This window comes from Acinonyx jubatus, chromosome B4 (genome assembly GCF_027475565.1).
Source record: "Acinonyx jubatus isolate Ajub_Pintada_27869175 chromosome B4, VMU_Ajub_asm_v1.0, whole genome shotgun sequence".
In the NCBI taxonomy this organism is placed as follows: Eukaryota; Metazoa; Chordata; class Mammalia; order Carnivora; family Felidae; genus Acinonyx; species Acinonyx jubatus.
Window position 1 is genome coordinate 37753928 of NC_069387.1, and position 7787 is coordinate 37761714.

Here is a 7787-nt window from a genome sequence, read left to right on the forward strand (position 1 = left end):
AACTTGGATGTAAGTTTAAAAAAGAAATTAAATAATAAAAAAAAAGAAAATTAGCTAAAAGTGTTTGGTAATGGATACAGCCAAATGTGGGCATGTGAGTTGGATTGAGAATGGGTCTCTGACTATTCTCCACTCTCAGAAAGAAAGCATTGTTTTGATTTCTATTCTTCTGTAAGGGTTAATGGATGACTGTCAAGATCCATGATAGGTTTTTAAAATGCTTGTAACCTTTGACCTAAGAATCTGACGTCTAGGAATGTCTCCAAAGAAATTAGAGATACCGCAAATATTTAAAATAAGAATATTTATTATCACAGTACTATTTATAGTAGTAAAAAAACATTAAAAATTGATATTTCAGGGGCATCTGGGTGGCTCAGTCAGTTAAGTGTCTAATTCTTGATTTCTGCTCAAGTCATGATCTCACAGTTTGGTTCATGGCATCAAGCCCCACGATGGGCTCTGTGCTGACAGCGTGGGGCCTTGCTTGGGATTCTCTCTCTCCTTCTCTCTGTGCCCCTCCCCTTCTCGTGCTTTCTCTCTCTCTGAAAATGAATGAACGTTAAAAAATAAAACTAATAAAAATTGCTGTTTCAGAATATTTGCTGGCATAACATATTTCCAATTTTTAAAACTTTCAGAAATTATGAAATATTTGGTACAGAAAATTAGAGCAAATAAAGCAAATATCTATATACACTCCAGCCACATTTAACAAATGTTGACATTTTGCCATATTTACTTAAGAACGTTTTAAGAAATAAAAGGTTACAGGTATAGCTGAAGCCTCTTAGACTCTTCCCTTCATTACTTCCCCAGAGGTGACTCTTTTTCTGAAATTGGTACATACCTTCTCATCCAGAAATTATTATTTTACTATATATATCTCCATAAAAATATAAAGCCTACGTTTTATAATTTATAAAAATTGCAATATCCTGTAATGTGCAATTTCACGCACCACAATTGTTAAGATTTACCCATTTTGATGAAATAGATGAGATGGTTTTTTATTGCTCTAGGTAGTGTTCCAACTACACAAATATATTTACTCAACTGTTTTCATTGAGTTATACCAGTTCTAAGAGTTATCTCTAAGCGAACATACCCATCTAATTAACCCCCAGGTCAAGAAATAGCATTGCCTGTACCCCAGAAACTCTCCATGCCCACTTCCAACAACTATGAGCTTTTTTCCCCTCTTCCAAAGTAGCCACTCTCATATTTCTAATAACATCACCTGGCCTGTTTTTGAACATTATATAAAAGGAAGCATGGTGTTCTACATTTGCCAATCAGTTCATTTATTAATCATGTGGTTTGGATCTTCTCTTTTCTTACTGATGTTTTGGGTCTGTTATTAGCTATTGAGAGAGATGTATCAAACTCACTCTGAGTGTGGATTTTTTGTATCTCCTTTTAATTCTGTCAAATTTTGCCTTAAATATTTTAAAGCTATGTTATTGCATGCATATGGCTTTAGAATTGTGGTAAATGTCTGGTGAATTGACTCCTTTCTAATTAAATAAATCTTTACCTGGTAATGTTTTTGCTGTAAAGTCTACTTTCTCTGCTATTAGAATAGCTATCCTACCTTTCATCTGCTTAATGCTTGCATATCTTTTCCACTCTTATTTACTTCCTTTCTGTGTACTCATATTTAAAGAGTACTTCTCGTAAGCAGTAGATAGGTGGCTTTTAAAAATCCATTTTTACATCTTTAGTACCTTTGTATTTGCATTAACCTATTTATAGTTAGTAATCTGCCCATTTACATGTAAGGCAATTACTGAGATACTTGGGTTCTTATCTACCATTTGCTATATTTGCTGTCTATTTGACCTGTTTTATATTCCTTTTTCTCTCCTTGTATACTATCTTTTTGAGTAAGTAAATATTAAAAAAAATTTTTTTTAATGTTTATTTATTTCTGAGACAGAGAGAGACAGAGCATGAGTGGGGGAGGGGCAGAGAGAGAGGGACACAGAATCCGAAGCAGGCTCCAGGCTCTGAGCTGCCAGCACAGAGCGTGACTCAGGGCTCGAACTCACAGACTGCAAGATCATGACCTGAGCCAAAGTCGGAAGCTCAACCAACTGAGCCACCCAGGCGCCCCTTGAGTAAGTAAATATTGAGTATTTCATTTCCCCCCCTCTATTAACTTGGTGGTTATACATTCTTTTACTGTTCTTATAGTAATTAGGCTAGAAATGTATATCCTTGACTTACAGTCTAACAGAAACTATTATTTTCACCGCATCCCTAATAATGCTAGACCTTAGAGTATTTTATCTTTATTCACTTTCCTCCTTTTATGTCATTGTCTTCATGCATTTCAATTCTACATCTATGTTAAACTCCATAATATGTTAATATTATTTTGTTTCATAAAGTCAACACTCATTTATGTTTTCCTACATTTTTACCTTTTCTGTTATTCTTCTTTCCTTCATACATTTCTGTATTTTCATCTGGGATCATCTTTCTTTTGCTTGAATAAATTCCTTTTAGATTTCTTTTAAGGCAGGCCCAATGGTAATGAATTCTCCATTTTTATTTGTTGAAAAATGTCTTTATGTTGCTGTCATTTTTGAGAACTAGTTTTGGTGTGTGTAGATCTCTGGGTTGGCAGTTAATTTCATTTGGCACTTGGAAGATAGCGTTCCATTGTCTTGTGGCTTCCATCATCTCTGTGGGAAGTCAGATATAGATCTTATTGTTGCTCCTTTGAAGGTAATGTGCCTGATGCTTTTAAGATTTTTCCCTCTTTTGTTTTCAGCAGTTTTCCTGCAGTGCACCTAGGAATGATTTTACTTATGGGATTCAAATATGTTCTTGAACCTGTGAGTTGATATCCTTTATCAGTTCTTGGCCATTATCTTTTCAAAAACAATTTCTTCTTCTTCTTTTTCTTCACGGGACTATGTTTTCATGTATGTTAACTCTTCTGACCATAGCTCCTAGTGGTTTATCCTCTTTTGTACATTTTCCATTTAAAAATTTATCTTTTTTGGATTTTTTCTATTGATGTGTCTTTATGTTCATAATCTCAACCTCCTCTAAATTGCTGTTAAAAAGTCCATTGAGTTCTTCATGTCAGATACTGAGTTCATAATTTCAAATATTGTATTTTTTAGTTCTAGAATTTCTATTTGATTCTATTAAAACAATAGATTCTAGTTCTTAGGTGAAATTCTTTATCCTTTCATTTATTTTCCCCATCCTCCCTTCAGTTTCCTTAAAGGCACTCATCATATTTATTTTATGGTTTTTGTTGGTTAACTCCAGTATCTGGGTAACTGTAGGTCTGTTTCTCTCATTTGTTTTATTCATGATTTTTGGTGCTATGGTCCTACTTCTTGGCATGCTTTATAATTTTTTATTGAAGTCTGGACTGTTACATGTAACACTATTTAGAGACCCCAGAAGCTGTTACCAACATTAGGAAGAGTTTGCCCTTTCCTCTCTTAGGAAAGGGCAGAGGGGGAGCTGGTCCACCCAGGGACTAGACTGAGTCACCAGTCAAGGCTGTTGCTGTGGTTTGGTAAGGCTCTGTCTGCCCCTGGTTTGCTCTTGGCCCTGGGGCTTAGACCTCCAAGGTTTCCAATTGAGTCTCCAGAATGTTCACTGGGGCCCTTTTTCCCAAACTCTAATCTTTGTCTCTAGCTCCATAAAACTGCCTGAAATTCTGTGCCGGGAATTTTAACCTTTTGCCTTGTGCAGTTATAGAATTTGGCAAATGTATTGTGGCAAAAAATCAGACATATTTTTAGGATCCTCAGGTCTCCAGTTTTTGTCACTTAAACTCCATGAGACTTCTGAATCAGTGACCTGCAACCTGGGAAAAATATTCTCAGCTTTTTCCTGTCCACAGAATTGACAAAGACCCCTGGAGAAGCAGCACCTGCAGGTCAGCCACTTCCCTCCCTGGAGTCGTATCCTGTGTAGTTCTTACTGGCCCACAGGCTCTATGATGCCTTTAAACAAGATGTTTGCATTTTATCTGCTTTTCTAATTGCACTCTGTGGGGCATCGGTCTGCCACAGCTTTCCATCCTACCTGGTAGTGAAAGTCCTCCAGGCCCCATTACCATATACATGTTTCTGAATGCTACACATTTTGTTTTGAAAAACTATAGAGATAATTTGAGGTTCTGGGTGTTGTTATCTTCCTCCAGAGGGGATATGGGCTTGCTGCTGGCTGTTAGTTCATCTGGGAGTAGGTCACTTTGATTCCCTCAAGAACTGATATGATTCAAAGCTGGGCTTCCGTCTTCATCATCAGAGCGTAGCCCTTTGGGGTCCTCTCTGAATTCCTGGGGTGTTTACCAAGCTCTTTCCTTCCTAGTGGACTTGGACTCCATTCTGGTTATACTGATCCCACAAGACTGCCGAAAGCTCATTCGTTTAACTGCCTCTCTGTCACTGCTTTTGCTTACAGACTAGCTATTGTATTGAGGGGGTAAAGAGTCCCCAAATTCTGGGCTCCTTTCTCTTGATTTCTTTTCTCTTTCAGATGACTGCAGACAAAATTCCTCTGCCTTGATCATCATTCACAAGCCTTCAGAGTTTGTTATATGCTTCCAGCTAGTTCCCAGTGGGAGAGTTGGTCCAAGCCCAACCCTATCAATCAGTAATGGAAATGGAACTCTCAACGAGATATATATATTTTAAGTGGAAAAGAAAAGCAATTTTCAAAACAGTATGTGCTGCATGGTGCTACCTTCGTTAAAAATAAAAGTATGTGATTAGGTATATATGTAGAAAGACAGAGGGATATAGGTCAAGTCATTAATGATAGTTCTCTCCAGATGACTGGTTTATAGATGATTTCATATTGTCTCTATGCTTTTCTGTATGTTCCAAATTTTCTATGATAAATGAACTCTTTCATATTTTAAAAAATTGCTATTTTAGAGAAAAGCAATGGCCAGAAAGCAGTAGGCAGAGGAAGGAGAACATTAGAGGAAAAAATGACACCCCAGAATCACGGAGGAAGGAATGTGGGGCCCCAGAGAGATTGCAAGATAGCATTTCAAAGCTGAGAAGAACTTAGCTCATCTTATTTAAACCCCTCTTGTACAGGTGAGGAAACTGAGGCCCATGAGACAGCATGGCCTGCCATCTAGTTGGAGACAGCAATGGTCAGGCAGCTGGGTCTGCCTGAGAGGCACAAGCTCTTTCCAGAGGACCTTGTCAAATAAACGTGGGCTGCTGAAGTGATAGATGGCTCTCCCTGCTGGCCGGGACCACAGACTGAAAGGAAGTCAGCCTGGCTCAGCTGGACCTCCTCAGGCAGAGGAATCACCAGGGCTGTTGGTGGGAGGCTCTGTTACCTTTCCCCTGGCTTTGGTTTTGTTGGGGAGTGGTTAGCTTCACAGTGGATGGCCCTGTCTACAAGACACATTTCTGAGCTTTGTATTCAGAAGCTTCCTGGGTCTATCCAGATCTCCCTGCCCCACATACTTTTCTGACCTCTTGTACACCTTCTCTAGACTCCCTTGGTCCTATTCTGGCCATCCCATGCTGCGTAGTGGACTTACTGTCCTCAAATATGTTTGTGTCCTTGCTCACATGGCCCCCTACTAAGAGCCTTTTTCCCATTTCCCCTCTCTTACCCTCATTCCACTTGCCCTTCCAGGTTTAGCTCCCATCATGAACTTTTGCAGCTAGTGGAGCCTGTTCCTCTCATTTGGAAAGGATTCTGTAGCATTTCTTTTGATAATTGTCAGGTCTCCTTATTGAGACTGTTTCTGGAAGTTTCTGGAAGGTGGGGACCTATTCTCCAAATCCTGGCATCCTCCCTGGCTCAAAAGTCAGGGTCTTGTATGAGGTGGGCACTCCGTAAATACTCGTGGAACAAGGGGTGAACAGTTTGAAAGAAATGTGTTTGTGAGAGGCTGGGGAAAATCTAGAAGGAACTGACAAAGAATTTTGATGAGCAGCCAGGAAAGGGGCAGGCAGTACAGAGCTCATTATTGGAGCCTGGCAAAGGCTTTCTGCTGGCTTTTCTTTCTTCCCTTGATTCTGGTGTCGGCTTCAGAAAGACATGAGCGGACCCAGAGTCGGGAGGGAACAAATATTGAAAGGAGAAAAACGAGTTGTACTGTTTGAGGTAAAGATGATTTAAAGAGGAAGCAATGTAATAGGGATGCAGGTCTGGAGAGGTGGGGAGACCACCTGTAAAGGCAGGTGCTCCTGCAGTTTGAACACATTTTCTCAGGGGTGGGGTGGGCTGGCCTCATGAACAAAGAACTGGAATATGAGTTTGGGCAGAGAACAAACAGAATGTGAGTTTTGGTGTCAAATAATAATGATAAGCCAATGTGTTTGGGAGTTTGGGAGAGGGATACTTCCAGTTCTTTTGCAGAAGGAACCTTACCGAGGGAACTATTATATTGATCTGAAGCCAGAGTATCTCAGGTTTTTGATGGCTTACATTAGGTACTTGAGCAGAGGCGTGTAATTGAATGGGGAGTCTAGGAGACTTACAAACCAAAGACGTCTGAATGAGAGACTTGAAGTTCATAAATTTTGGGGTCTCTTCTTTGGAGCACAGAGTTTTTTGGGGGGAGAGGGTTTGTAGTCTATCTATCATATTAGAACTAGCTGATGTAACAATCAAATGTCAGACTGTAGCACAGGAAAGAAGTGAGAGGGGGAATCTTGTTTTCACCTTGCCTGGGGGATTTGGACAGATGCTCAGAGGCTACACTCAAAGGAGTTAACTTTCAGAAAACTAGTCATGCAACATAAACTAATTCGATAAATTGTTGGGGATGTAGAAGAGCATTCAGTTTTCATGGTGTTTGCAAACAAATGAGGTCCCTGTGGGTTTTGGAAGTGGCTTTTCAAGGGTACCCAAAAGGTTCCATTTTGGTGATATGTTTGGGGAGGGTGAGGGAAGAGGCACTAGGGCAGGATGAACTTTACTTATGATAGAAGTAGCATAATCTAAAGGGGGCTGATAATTTGATCCCAATTCAGATAATCCCAGCCACAGGGCTTGAATTTCACCATAAGGCATGCACTCCATTCCATCGCCCCCACTTTACTTGAGTGAGGCTTACAGAATCCCTTTCCCATCACTTTACCTGGAAAGAGGAAAGGTAGGAACAGAAGATAAAAATTCCACCCACATGACTTCTTTTGCCTCAAGAGCAATCTTGGGTGTGGTTTGTTTTCAGAGAGGCCTCATTTGTAGCTGCCTGCCTGGTCTCAAATCCCAACTCTGCAGCTTACAGCTTACTAGCTGGGGGACTTGGGGCCAGTTAGTTGTCTTCTCTGTGCTCCGATTTCCCCACCTGTAAAATGAAAATAAGAACAGTATCTACTTCACAGGGTTGTTGTGAGGCTTAGAGGAGCTGAAGCATGTAAGACACTTACAGCAGTTCCTGGAGCCCAGTGAGGGCTTGGCAAATGTTTCTATCATTATTCTCATCAGCTCTCAGAATGGTGGCACCTGCTGGTCTAAGGGACTTGCCCATCTTGCTCCCAGCCAGGTGTGAAGGTGCCCATGGCTGAGGCTGTGAGAGGAGGCCAACGGTCCTCAGTTCTCCAATTCTCAACTGCAAAATGTCTTTGAAACATCCCTTGGCCCTTATAATGGAAAATTACTATGGGAACATGGGGTAAGGAGGCAGAACAGGGAAGGAAAATCAAGCAAGCCAATAGGTTATAGGATAAGGGAAACTGGACTAGGTAATTTTAAAAGAAGTTTCCTTGGAACAAAAGCTTGCACATCAAATTTGGTCATCAGTTAATCAGGGGGTTGTTGAACTTCTACCT

The 7787-nt window shown here is 40.2% G+C and overlaps 1 long non-coding RNA gene across 1 annotated transcript; it reads right to left on the bottom strand.

The window, feature by feature from the left end:
* Positions 1 to 287: 287 nt before the first annotated feature.
* Positions 288 to 7335, bottom strand: LOC113603679 (uncharacterized). The gene is made up of 2 exons (XR_003425365.2): positions 7094 to 7335; positions 288 to 545 (listed from the first exon to the last, which is right to left on the bottom strand). It is a non-coding gene; the product is annotated as an uncharacterized LOC113603679 (long non-coding RNA).
* Between the last annotated feature and the right edge of the window lie 452 nt (positions 7336 to 7787).